We start from the raw sequence: 13912 nt of genomic DNA, 5'->3' as shown, positions 1-13912 counted from the left end.
GACGTGTCGAGCAATTTAGTTATTCAAATCCATTACAATATACATCAAATACTCAACTAAAATAAAATCAAATGTAATAAGGAAAGGGCCGCTTAGCCGAAAGCCATTCGGCCGAAAGTCACTAAGCCAAGAGTTGTTTAGAAAAGTGAGAAGTGAGAAATTAGAATTGATAAATGGAGTGTAGCCTTACTTTTCCCTCCTAGTTTCGCATTTCTCATATATCGTTTTTCACTGTGAAAAGTGAGAAGTGAAATGTCTCACACCTCATTAATCATTTCTTTCTTCTCATTTCTCACTTTTTGCAGTGAGAAGTGAGGAGTAAGAAGTGATACGTCTAACTTCTTACTTCTCACTGTGAACATTGAGAAGTAGAGAAAGAGAAGAGAGGTTTTACTTTTCACTCATAATGTCTAGCTACGCACTGATCAAAGTGAGAACCGTGATATGAGAGTAAGAAACGAGAAGTGACTTCTTCCTCATCATTTCTCACTTCTCACTATGGGAAGTGAATAGTGCAAAGTTAAAAGTGAGACGTCTCATTGCTCAATTCTCACTCATCATTTCCAACTTCTCGATTTTCACTGAGAAAAGGAATTGTAAAATGAGAAATGAAATGGTCTCACTTCTCATTTCTAACTAATTATTTTTCATTTCTCAATTCTCAGTGTAAAAAGCGGGAAGAGTGAAATGAGGAGAGAGACGCTTTCTTTCTCACTCATCATTTCTTGCTTTTCAATTCTCACTTCTCCTGTTACACAGTGGCATTTTCTTCCAAACGACCATTTAGGCCAAACGGCGTTTCAGGGCAAATAACCAATTCGGCAGAAAGACTTTTTCGGCCAAACGACATTTTTGGCTATATGACCCGTTCGGTCAAGTAGTTCTTTCTGTCAAACGACCATTTCGGCCAAATGATCTATTAGGCCAAATGCCTTTCGAACAGACGAGTTTCGGCCTAATGTTTTGTTCAGCCAAGTTGCATTCGGTCAAATGGTTTTCGGCCGAATGAGTTTCAGCCATTCGATCTTTCTCCAATTTAATAACTGTATTTCTTTGTATAACGCTCCACGTTTCATAGGTATGGTAACGATCATTCTTTAAAAATAGAAAAAATAAAAGGTCCACATAGACTTTTGGTAAACCCCGTCGTTGCCCTTCGTAGACAAACATGAACTTTTTTAAATTTACTTCTCCTTCTCTCTACGTAACTTATGAACTATACCCTGGTGGGATTTGGGAAGTTTTACTGTTTTACCACAGTTTTACAAATTTGTTCAGAAAATCTAGATAATAAAGTACGGTCAAGTACGAGACACTAAAGACTGCCTTACTGTTTAGGTTGAGATACGTATCTGTGAGGTTACAAATAAAATAATACTAATTCGCTTTATAACAAGGGACAGTTATTAAGTAAAAGAAAATTCAATTTGCTACGTGGCGCTAATGCACATAAGACTTCAAATTCGCTTATACATCTCAAAATCTGTGTAATATGGAAATTGGTCGAGTTTTTTTCATGTTATTCCTACCAACTGCGTTGGTTGTCGTAATCCAACAAAACACCGATCAAATCACTCGATTTATCCGTCTAAAGCCAGCATCGGAAGTCAACAATTGAAAAGCGTGCGAACGCTTCCAGAAACGAACACTGAATGAACTTTCTTAGACGTAACGTAAAATACTGGCATCTCATCTAAGCTCTCAGCCAACTGCAAATGAATTTAAAAGTTTTGCATACACGGGAGACCTAAGCTGCACAAAAGTGAGTTGAATCCACCCAACTTCGAACTTCCGTACGAAAAGACAAATTTGAGTAAATTGAGTCAAAATAGTTGTCCTTTACTCCCATGTTAAAAAAGTACCCAGCGTAACTTCTATTTACTCTACTGGAGGTTTAATTTACCCAATTTCGACTTCAGGCAATAAACTCAAGGTTGGCTTCTCGTATCGAACTGGCGTCGTTGCATTGATTTGTTCTTTTATTTTTGTGAACAGAAGAATGAGTGGATGTGGTGTTGTAAAATGTCATTTGCATTCTTTTTCATAATTTTCCCAGAACTTTTTTCAGTAGTTAGCTATCAACTATCAAGTATGGCGAACTTATAGCGCTTAAATGTGGCTACAACTTTGTCTAACAAGAATTTGCTGTAAATATGTAATCTGGGGCGTGGGAGGCAAAATGTCATTCAAATGACATTATGTCAAACGACACGTGACATTTTGGAGAGATTTCACTCTCTAGCCTCAGATGTTATATTTAGAGTAATGTACCTTTGGACAAAAATATAGCACTACTCAAGCGTTATGCATGCATCTAAAATTTTGAAGTAAATTTGGCTTCCGAAGAAAGTTATGAACAAATTAGTCAAATGACATGCAGATGACGTTTTACAAGCCTGGATGAAATACTCAACGCTGGGTACTTTGTATAAGCCGTGTATGCTAAAGCTTCACTTGCCTACTGCGATTGAATTTCAAATATATAAGTAGTATAACTATTTTTACTTAAAATAATGTAATTTTGGGTAAGGGTCGTTTGGCCGAAACTCCTTCAGCCAAATGCCACTAGGCCGAACTTATCTGGCCGAAAGTCATTTGGCCGAAAGGGTTTTCCTGCCGATTATGTCATTTGGCCGAATTGGTCATTTGGTCGAAAGGATCATTTGGCCGAAAGGGTCTTGGCCGAATATGACGAATATTTTCCACTTCTCACTGTGAAAAATGAAAAGTGAGAAGTGATTAGTGAGGTGTCTCACTTAGTTCTCACAGTGAGGAGTGAGAAATAGAGAGTGAGACATCTCCATTCTCACTCCTCATTTCTCACTTCTCACTGTAAAAAGTAAGAAGTGCGAAGTAAGTATTGAGACGACTCACCACTAACTCACGTCTCACTTCTCACTCATCATTTCTCACTGCTCATTGTAAAAAGTGAGTAGTGAGAATTGAGAAGTGAGACGTCTCCCTACTCACGTTTTACAGTGAGAAGTGAGAAATAAAGAGTGATAAGAGTGAGTAGACAAAGCAGTCAGATGAAATAAGCAAAATAAACAAACAAATAAATAAATAAATAAATAAAAAGTGAGATGTCTCACTACTCACTTCGCACTTCTCACTTTTTACAGTGAGAAGTGAGTAATAAGGAGTGAGTAGTGAGACGTCTTACGTCTCACTCCTTATTTCTCACTTCTCACTGTAAAAATTGAGTAGGGAGACGATTCACTTTTTCTTGAGACGTTTCACTACTCACTTCGTGCAGTGAGCAGCAGTGAGAAGTGATAAGTGAGGAGTGAGAATGGAAACGTCTCACTTCGCACTACTCACTTTCCACTTTGAGAAGTGGGAAATAAGTAGTAAGAAGTGAGGCGTCTCACTTTTCACACCCTATTTCCCACTTTGCAAATGACCTAGTCGGCCAAATGTCCTCTTCGGCCAAATGTCTTATTTGGCCAAATTTCCTATTCGGCCAAATGACCCTTTCGGACAAAATGCGCTTTCGGCCAAACTCCTTTCGGCCAAATGATCCTTTCGGTCAAATGACTTTCGGCCTAGTGACCTTCGGCCGAATGGTTCTTGGCCAAACGGCTCTTCGGCCGTCTTCAGTGTCTCGTACTTGACTCGACTTAATTAATTCTTTTCAATGTTGATATTCCGCAGGAAGTTCAAACGGGTTTCCTAAAAAATCTTTTTAGGTTTCAGAAAAGCTGTCAGTAGAAAGAAAAAAAGCAAAGTTTGAAGAATTTCTCTTTAAATGCAAACAAATTTCTGGATGTAAATCAGAAAGATCTTTTGAAGAATTTCTTTGGGCATTCAGACGAAACTCACAAGAATTTCCTCTCAGCATTCAGAAGAAGTTGTCTTGGAAATTTGGAAAAACTTCCTATGGAAAATAAATTTCTTTTGGAAATTATTAATAATTTTCTTTGACATTTTGAACAGTTTCTCTCTGAAATTTAAAAGAATTTCCTAGGAAATTTTGACCGAATTTCTCTTGGAAAATTTATTGAAATTCTAAAATAGGAAGAAAAATCAGCACGTTGATTCCAGTTGCTGGAGGCGCTAAAATTGCTATCGGTGTGACGCCGAAAACGCTGCCGCTACAGTCATAAAGACTTAAGTCTTTTCATATTTTAAAAATTGTTCGTTCTAAAATGGCTTTTATCGAGAATCCACGGTTTAGTTAGTTCAATTGCTGTTTCTTAAACTAAGTTTCCTCTCTACGGAGATATTTTTCGATTTCCATTCTATAGTATCCCATTTGAAAAAGACGTAGTGAGTAGATAAAGATAAACTGCTGACCATAGACCTACGAGGGAGAAACGAACAGTGTTTTTAGATAACAGTCAATTAAATGTCGGCGGCTAAACGATTCAGTGTCGCAGCGTGGACGAGCGACGGACGATAATGAAAAACTAGAACAAAGTTTCGTTTCTGTTATAAATTTGTTCAACCGAAGGCAGGGCCAAAATTTGGGGAACGAAGCTGCCGCAAAACTTTTGGTCAGACGTTTGCGTCAACTTTTGCTCGGAGGCCTCCTCTCCGGTGAACGAATTTGCAATTTTCGTGACGCCCCTCCCGTATCAGGAGAATAATTGGCAATCAAGGTGTCATGTTAGCTAGGTTTACTGTTGGACAGATTGTATCCTTTATTCTATGTTCCGGAGCATGGCGCGGTCTTTGATTTGTTTTTAGTAGAAATCCAATTTAGACTTAATTATTCTGAAGATAGAAAGATTGCTCCGTGAAATGCTGCAATACATGAAAGATAATCAAAACATTAAAAAAGGAATGTATATGTTGAACTAAACTAAATTTTATCGTTGTATGATATCTAAAAGCAAACAAACTGGTAAGAGCTATAATATGTACCATAACTAAAACTTATTGCTGAGTATTGCATCACCGAACTTTCTAAGGAAGAAGGGTACTAAACCAATCAACTAAATACAAATTATTCTTAAGGACATAAACAAAGAATGGGAAGCTGTGCTGCGCTTTTCCAAACAAGATATGTTACTAAACTCTCATGAAAACTATCAAAAGACAAACGACGGAAATCAAACAAACCTGCAGCGGAAGCGAAATCGAAGCCAGTGAACTTTTGCTGCCGGGTAATAAAATACAATTCGTTATCCATAAAATTAGGGACATATACCGCCATTGACTCGCACACACTCACACGCGCAAAGGAAACCTGACCCATTGGAAAGAAGAGCTCCTGCAAACTGATTCACCTACTCACTCCCAGTGCACATAAATCTAAGCTGAGATAAATACTTATCATAGTTAGAACAAAACAACTTAATAAAGGAAGATAAGTTTGTTATCATTGATCGGATGTTGCAGGAGAGTGCATAAGCAAACATTGACAGTTTCACACAACAGTTATAGCAGGATATGCTTTGTGGGGCACTTAGCGACGCAAAACCAATTCCAAACCTACCACAAACCACGAAAATGAATGGAAACTTGAGTCAGGAGCAAATTGTTGTACTTTAGACTAATGGAACAGAACTGAAATATATATTTTTGCTTTAAGCAGTTGTTATCATCTCTCCGGTGGAAATATCACATTCCAAATCAGGCAAATTTATTCTCCACTACAAGAAGACCAGTTTTGTTCATTTCAATTTAAGTCTATTATTCCTTAAGCTCATTTGAATTCTACTAGCGAAAGTGGGTTCTAGAGGAAGGCATACTAATATGAACTAAGTTCCAATGCACTATGGTCCAAGATACAGATTTACGCGGAAAGATACATTTTACGCCAAAACTATATTTTTAGATAAAAAAAACTGTTGTTCTACATTTCATTCATTTATTCAGACTAAGGCCGAAGTGGCCTGTGCAGTATATAAGAGTCTTCGGTCCATGGCTACACGTCGCCAACCACGCAGTCTACGGAGGGTCCGCAAGTCATCTTCCACCTGATCGATCCACCTTGTCCGCTGCGCACCTCGCCTTCTTGTGCCCGTCGGATCGTTGTCGAGAACCATTTTTACTGGATTATTGTCCGACATTCTGGCTACGTTCCTGGCCCACCGCAGTCGCCTGATTTTTGCGGTGTGAACGATGGATGGTTCTCCCAACAGGATGCAACTCGTGGTTCATTCGCCTCCTCACGTACCGTCCGCCATCTGCATCCCATCATAGATGGTTGGTCCTCCACGAGCATCGTCCAGGTCTCGTGTCCGTAGAGGACTACCGGTCTAATGAGCGTTTTGTAGATTGTCAGTTTGGTACGGCGACGAACTCTATTCGATCGGAGCGTTTTGCAGAGTCCAAAGTACGTACGATTTCCAGCCACTATGCGTCTCCGAATTTCTCTACTGGTATCATTTTCGGCAGTCACCAGTGAGCCCAAGTACACAAATTCTCCTACCACCTCGATGTCGTCACCACCGATGCAAACTCGCGGTCGGTGGGTGTCTCACATTGTCTTCTCTTTAACCTCTTCCTATCATGTACTTCGTCTTCTACGTGTTGATGACTAGTCCGATCCGCTTGGCTTCCCTCTTCAGTTTGATGTAGGCTTCCTCCATCTTCTCAAAGTTACGTGCCACAATATTTATGTCATCGGCGAAGCCAAATAGCTGGACGGACTTATTGAAAATTGTGCCACTCGTGTTAATCCCTGCTCTTCGTATTACCCCTTCCAAAACGATGTTGAATAGCAGACACGAAAGACCATCGCCTTGTCGTGACCCTCTGCGGGTTTTGAAGGGACTCGAGAATGCCCGTGTCAACCGTGTCAGTTTATCCGGAAATCCGTTTTCGTGCATTAGCTGCCATAGCTGGTCCCGATGGGTTGTATCATATGCGGCTTTGAAGTCGATGAATAGATGATGTGTGGGCACGTTGTATTCGCGGCATTTTTGCAGTACTTGGCGAATGGCGAACACCTTGTCCGTGGTGGAGCGTTCGCCCATAAAACCCGCCATGTACTGCCCCACGAACTCCCTTGCAATTGGTGCTAGTCGACGGCATAAAATTTCTGTTGTTCTACAAAATTTTTTGAAATAGTAAGGCCATCATTATGATGCTACCAAAAAATAGGGTGGCCCATGATATAAAAAAATTAGTAAATATTTTTTTTTTCTCGGAATATTGACATGTTATGATTCACAAAGTTGTAGCCCAGCTTATTCCAATCAATTTTGCTAAAAAAACTTTTTCTGTAACTCTTAAGTAGGCTGATTTAGAGCAATTACCTAATTAGGTTAGGGTGTACCACAAAAAACAGTAATTTTGATCTACTTTTTTTTGTTTTAGATTTCTCGAAAAAGTCGTCTTCGGGTGACTAGTAGAGCTCAAAATAATTCAACTTTTGATGGGTAAATATGCTCAATGTCTTTTTCCGATCAAAAGTTATAAACGTTTTTCTGTCAAAATTACATTTTTTTATAAGTTGATATGTCCAGTTTGGGCAGACCAAAAAATATGGTCATACGGCATTTGAAAGAGAAATTCATATTTTTTATTGAGTCAAAAAATTGGGTATATGTTATTTTTTTATCTCACACGGATGGAAATTTCATCCATTTGCTTCAAAAATATACATGTTTATTTCCAAAATGGTAATATGTTTGAATCAAACATATTTATTTTTAAAACTAAATTAAATCCCTGGTTGTTTTATACATTCACTAGTGGGCAGCCCCTCGCTCGCTCATGCAAAAGTAAACAAACACTCGAGTTCGGATCGGATCCGATCGGAAGCAGCAGAGGAGTAGAAGCAAGAGTAGAAGCAGATGTTTTCTTGCTTCCAAATTAATGATAAGGATGTTTTTTAGGTACAGAAAGGTAAGTAAATGAAATATGAACGTTTGGAATTGTGAAATCTGGTAGTCAAATGCTACCAGAATATGAAAATTGGTAGAATTGATATCAAAATATTATGAGTGGTCGAACCAAAACAATAATATCCATGTTTGCTTCAAACATTTAGCTGGTTGAAACAACTTGAAACGCACATTTGATTCAAAAAAAGTTTTCGTTCAATTCAAATGCAACAATATGTTTGATCCAAACATATTTATTTTTGATGCCAGAATAAACTGAATTTATGTTTGGATTTACCTAAAATATGTTTGTTCCTAACGTAGTTTTTTCTGCGTGCAAGGTTTACCAAATTTACTAAAATCATGTTTTTTTTCAAATAAATTGATAAAACTCGACAATGGAAGAAGATACAGACGATATTCTTATAGCAAAACACGCGTTTTGAAAAGCCCCAAAAGTCTTCAAAAGGTGACATTCATGAAAAATAAAAAATGAAATAGGCAGATCATAAATATTGTTTTTTGAGGGACACCCTAATCCTGGTAAGTAAAATTGCTCCAAACAAGTGAGCTTAAGAGCTACATAAAAAGTTTATATAGCAAAGTTGATTGAAAAAAGCGGCGCTACAACTTTGTAGAACATTTTATGTCAATATTCCGCAAAATAAAAAAAAATAACATTTTTATAAAATGACCCACCCTATTTTTCGGTCGCTCTATAATAAGGACCTAAGTATCCAGAACAACTTTGTAGAACAAATTTTTTGCATCTTTTCTCGATAATCTTGCAATTCGGCGATAATGATAAAACTTATAAGAAGTGTTAGAGCTGGAGATTTTTTTTTTCATTTTTCACGAATGTCATTAAAAACATGATTTTATTAAAATTTGTAAGACTTGAGATAAAAAAATAACATATCTCTAATTTTTTGACATAATAAGGAATATGAATTTCTCTTCCAAATGCCGTGTAAATGTATTTTTTTGGTCTACCCTAGCCGGAGATATCAACTTATGAAAACAATGTAATTTTGACAGAAAAACGATTATAACTTTTGATCGGAAAAAGACATTTGACAAGACAGACAATTGATTGGAATAAGCTGCGCTACAACTTTGTGCATCATAACATGTCAATATTCCGAGAAAAAAAAATGATGGCCTTACTATTTCGAACAATTTTGTAGAACAACAGTTTTTTCTAAAAAATAAAGTTTTGGCGTAAAATGCATCTTTCCGCGTAATTCTGTATCCTGGGCCATAGTGCAATGGAATGTATGGGAAAAATTTGAATTTCGAATTTTAAAAACGGGTAGTGCTCAAAAGTTTCATACCCTCGAAAAAAGTTCCTATGCAAAATTTTAGCTCAATCGGACTTCGTTAAGGGTTTGACCAAAGCGGAAATCGACGTTTCATGCATTTCTAAAACATTTGGCATAAAAAATATCAATTTCGAAAAAATTTCCAAGCTCCAAAAATTTCCCAAAAGTCATTTTTTTTTCCAAAAATTTTGTTTTCGAGATAACACCAGATCTCGACGTTTCATGCATTTCTAAGACATTAGGCGTCAAAAAATATTTCGATTTCAAATTTATCCCGTACCCCCCCCCCCCCTTGTGAAATTTTCATGTTTCAAAACAGTCAAAGTTTGACAGCTTTGGTCAAACCCTTAAAAGGACTTTTTTCGAGGAGATGAAACTTTTGAGCACTACCCATTTTTGAAATTCGAAAAGTCGATTTTTATTGGCACCCTAATGAACTTGTAGGCGCTTGGGGATGAAATTGTGCCACCGCTCAAAAGATATTTTAGTTACTAGATAAAGATTGTCGCTTCGGTTACCTTTGTTCTGCTGTCCGGAACATGTTGGGTACCAAGCTGTCAAATCGTATAGATTTTCGTTCTTTGATATTTAGCTCCCCTATCCTCGCCAGCAAAAGATGTTCCAGACAGCGACGACAGCGACAATCTTTATCTAGTAACTAAAATATATTTTCATCGCTCCCATGAATAGTCCGGACAACCAAACTATTCAAAAAGTTCTTTTATATTTTAGTTCTTGTTCTCTTGTTCTTAGATACATTACAAAGGCATTCAATAAGTTGTTGAAATTGTGGCCCACTCTCATCCTTATTTGATCCATTGACCTTCGATGACGGTACTCAAATTTAAAATAAATCAATGAAAAACCTTTCAAGGTATCCTTGCCTTCATTCTGTTCCATGGAGTATATTATATCTCGGGATATGTTTTGTTCAGAGCATTTAAAAAAAAACTTTGGTGTGTATTCATAATCATTAAAACTAAGAGTCATGAATTTTTAAATCCAATAGTTTGAATACTTCGTCGTTATGATTGAATTTTTTGGAATTCTGCTTTGGAATCATAAACCCGACCGTGTGTTGAATACATAGAGATGTTGGATAGGTAATGGAAGTTGCCTGGCTGTGGTGTGGTCACAGTTAGGTTAGCTATTTTTGCCATAATTTGTTGAATTAAACATTTATATAAAAATTTACCAACTGCTGCGCACATAACGCAAGCAGTTGGCGCGAGAGCAGAAAACAACAAAAAAAAAAACAAACATGAATAGTAGCAACCCTATAACCAGAGACCGGCGGAGTGACAAACTGTTGAAATGGCAACGTATGAAAATGCATGTAATCGTGAAAATAATACTGGCAGCACTTGAATGCAAAAAGTAAACAAGTTGAAAAGGAACCGCTTTTGACGGTTCGATTGGAAACAAGATGACGTCTTCGCCGATCTCTCATTCTAGTATTTCTAAGAGGGGCCCCATACACGCTCCGACATGTTGTACAACGACTCTGTCCCCAGGAAAATTGGTTAGGTCGGAGTAAAATCTAACCGTCTGTGGGCAAGTTGTACGACTGTTTGATAGTGCAACTTGCCCAAAGACGGTCTGACTTCAATCCGACCGAACCTAATTTCCTGGAGGCGGAGTCATAGTTGTACAACATGTCGGAGCGTGTGTGGGGCCTCCTAGGCTGTTCAACAGCAGCTACGATGATGAGCGCAACTCGTGATCGAACAGCAACTTTTAGCTTAGCTTAGCTTTGACTGACTACACATATCTATGGTTGCTACTCCGTGATTGACCAGAATCAGTGAAGTTGCACAAAGAATCAACTGAATGATTGACTGGGAATGTTCAAGCATAAATATTCAAATTATCAATAACGGCGCCGGACACGTCCTTGTAGTTAATTAGGAAGGGGGAAGGAATATTAGTAGGCGATTTTTGCTATTTGAAGACCGTGTCTCCCTATGCAGCAATACGAGGAATATTTAAATGGCGTTGAGAGTACAGTACAGTGAAGGTCAAGGCAGACTACGTCAGTTCAGCAGACGATGGAAGCCAACCAGCTCCCACCAGAATCTGTGAAACAGAACAGCTACCGGAGGAGTGGAAGGAAGGGGTCATATGCCCCATCTACACAAAAGGCGACAATCTGGAGTGTGAGGACCCGGAGGTCACCATCCTTACTGCCGCCTACAAAGTGATATCCCAGGCCATCTTTCGCCGTCTGTCATCAATAGTAAATGAGTTCGTGGGAGGTTATCAAGCCGGCTTCATTGACGGCCACTCGTTTCGTAGTTACTGTTCCGTGATTGACTAGAACTTGCGAAATTGTACAGAGAACACAATAAATGGGGCTTAGGATTTTATACCCATTCTAAATGTACACGATTCGGGAGCTCAAATACTTTAAGTCAATAACGGTGCTGGCCACGTCTGTACGGTCATATAGGAAGGGAAGGATTGTTAGTTCGATTATCATTGCTACTAGAGACCGAGAACACCTCTGCATCTCCACGATTGTCTCGGGATGTGGTATAGTGTTAGTTGCATAGGATATTTTATCTGGATTCACTTTGTGTAAGTGGTGCAATCTATGGGATGAGAAATACCACTAATTTGCTGTCTCGCCACGAGAAAAAAGTTAAACCATGTACGCTCGGTGGCATATGAAAACTGAGGAGAATCGCGTTTTGGACGACCGAACGGACGCGTAGCACTCTGTACTTATTAGCCCGATAGCTACATCAAACTTTCGAAGATCGCGCTTGTTTCGACCGGAGCAAAGCGCAATACATGCGCATGAACCACCGAGCACCAAATAAATATTTTATTATTTCCCGACAAATAAAACACGCACTGCACTTACTTGCTCAATGGCTATTGCAAAACTATTCCAAAAGTTGGACTGGTGGTGAATGTGGCGAGAACAAAATACATGTGGGCGGACCAAAGCGCGACAGGGTCCGCCTTAGAAGCAGTGCACATTGGTTCAGAAGCCCCCATAACGTGCGTTTTTTAGTTTTCGACCTGAAAACTACATTTTAGAGTCATGATGTCTTCAGAAGAGTTGAAGGATATTTCTTGGGCTTTCTTTTGATAAGAAAATATCAATGATCTATCCACCTTGAAGGGCGGTATGGAATAAAAAAAATTACGCAGATTTACAAAAACAGTGGTTGTCCTCTGCAATGTTATAAAGAATGTGAATTGGAACATTTTTTCTGAAGACACAATATTGGACAAACGGCTTTGTAACGAATTAGAGCACGTTTTGTATGGATGAACCCCAAAAATCATATTTTGAGCTTAACTTTTTTGGAAATGATTTTAGCACTACGGTTTATTCTAGAAAGTTGTGCATAATGATAAAAAACATGTTTGTCTAGAAGACTACTTTGATCTATCTTGAAACCTGTCAAAGTTATTGAGGAATCTTTAGAAAAAATAGTCAATTTTCACCTCAACACACCATGAAAAGCGGCAAGAGGCGGCCAGCCAAACAGCAACCATCTGAAAGATTCGGTTTTAAGCTATCGAATGCACAATGTTTTGTTTTGTTCCGTCGTGTTCCACTATAATTTTGAACCAACTTAAAATAGTCCTTAATGTACGTTTTTCAGTACAACTGTTACGTAAACAATTAAAAAGTGGCTAACATGATTTTTATTCCATAGTAACAATCTCCATCAAGACGAAACAGCCACATTAGAGACGAATGGCTGTCATTTGTCGAGATTGTAACCATGCAATAAATAACTAATCATGTTAGCCACTTTTTAATTCAGAAAAAAGCATTTTAGAAAAAAGTATTTTAAGCTCTTTTTAGTGGAATGTATTCAACCGTCTAAGACGAGTTAAGTAACTCCATTTGATTCCACCAATTATTTCGATATCTTTGCAGATACGTATCTCGACCACAACTGTGTGGTCGTCTTCAGTGTCTCGTACTTTTTGTTGCACTTTTTAATTGTTTACGTAACAGTTGTACTGAAAAACGTACATTAAGGACTATTTTAAGTTGATTCAACACAATAGTGGAACACGACGGAACAAAACAAAACATTGCATTCGGTAGCTTAAAACTGAATCTTTCAGATGGTGGCTGTTTGGCTTGCCGCCTCTTGCCGCTTTTCATGGTGTAGGGGAACTGGGGGTAGGACGCCCACGTTAAGGAAAATGCCATTTTTATCAATGAAAACCACCATTTCAGCCAGTTTTCATCAGCGCATACTGAAGAACAGCATATCTGCGACTGACTACCGATAACAGATATCTAATTGTCCATTTTATTGCACAGAAATTTGATTTTTAAAAAGCTCCCGAAAAAAAATGATTTTGAAACCATGCGGGGTGAGATGCGCCAGTGGATGGGTTAAAACGCGCATGTGCTTATCGTACTGTTTTTCATTTTAATTGCCTACATTAAGGCAATTAACCGAATGTTTCAGCTGTTTCGGTCATACGAAATGAGCATGGGCGTAATGCCCCACACCGACCTCAGAAGTTTGAAGGCCCATAAAATCGTTTTAAAACCATTTTTGACGACGATTTCGTGTGGAACATAAAGAACACGAGTAAGCAGCATGGCTCATGGCTCAATTATTAATTTATCAATGTATAACAGCGACAGAAAGACTAAATTCCACCGAGCTAGAATTGCATCAAAACACGCAAAAATCGTTTTTTCGAGTTTTTCATGTATAACTAGAGAAAAATCATGAAATATATGTATCCAATGGCAATATTTTTCATTGCTTTATCGTATAGACTATTGAAAATAATCAAAATGGGGATATTTAACCTTATTCAGGG

The sequence above is a fragment of the Armigeres subalbatus genome, chromosome 2 (assembly GCF_024139115.2).
Source record: "Armigeres subalbatus isolate Guangzhou_Male chromosome 2, GZ_Asu_2, whole genome shotgun sequence".
Lineage (NCBI taxonomy): Eukaryota > Metazoa > Arthropoda > Insecta > Diptera > Culicidae > Armigeres > Armigeres subalbatus.
The sequence above is the reverse complement of the archived record's forward strand: the minus strand, read 5'-3'. Positions refer to the sequence as shown.